A 788-nucleotide genomic window follows, 5' to 3' on the forward strand; every position below is an offset into this window, starting at 1 on the left:
CAGATTTTACACCACCCGTGTGTAGTCTGTTTGTCAAAGCCGAATCCTGTGCCCACCTGGCCAGAATCTCTTGTCCCGCGGAACAGGGACCCCACGAGAAATCTCGGTCTGCGGCACATAGGCCTGTAAAACCTTGCAATGGGTTTCCATCCCTTGGAGAACACTAGTTATACCTTCCTGTTAGAAACTCGGGAAGTTAGCATTAGAGTCACAGCTACTGGCAGGGTGTGCAGGTTACACATTTGAGCACAATGAGGTTGACTCAAGTAAACAGCATGCTCTCCTTATTAGAAAAAGAACGTAAAATAATAAAGAATGAAGACCTACACTTTAGACACAGGAATATTTCTGGGACACACAGACTGGGACACAGAAGTGGCATTGAAATCTACTTTGTAGAAGTAGGTGTTTTTATCTGAATCAGACAACTGATATGTATGAGTGGGAGCTTAAGCCACATGCTGAGAGGCCAGATCAGGTGACCACTGCGTGTCACATGCTGTCTTTGGCCTGTGAGAACTACAGCAGTATGTGTGAGGCAGTTGAATCCCAGTGAGTGGTCCTGGACAAGAAGGGAGAGTCAGGAGAACAGTGCCTGCATCTGGCTGCGTATGAAGGGCAACAATCATATAAACCTGGGAACGTGAAGCTCAGACCTTCTCTGCTCAGGTGCTAGAGTTGGAACTGTAGTCCTTAATGGTTTCAACTTAAACATGCTGTTAGCCAAACCAAAGAAGTGGCAAAAGAAAGAAAGAGAGAGAGAGAGAGAGAGAGAGAGAGAGAGAGAG

The 788-nt window shown here is 46.3% G+C and overlaps 1 protein-coding gene across 6 annotated transcripts in view; it reads left to right on the top strand.

Annotated features, from left to right (window-relative positions):
- Ankrd55 (ankyrin repeat domain 55) overlaps positions 1–788 on the top strand; it is a 111566-nt gene that overhangs the window by 49327 nt on the left and 61451 nt on the right. The gene's annotated exons all lie outside the window — the stretch shown is intronic.

Source organism: Mastomys coucha, unplaced genomic scaffold (assembly GCF_008632895.1).
Source record: "Mastomys coucha isolate ucsf_1 unplaced genomic scaffold, UCSF_Mcou_1 pScaffold8, whole genome shotgun sequence".
Classification (NCBI taxonomy): Eukaryota; Metazoa; Chordata; class Mammalia; order Rodentia; family Muridae; genus Mastomys; species Mastomys coucha.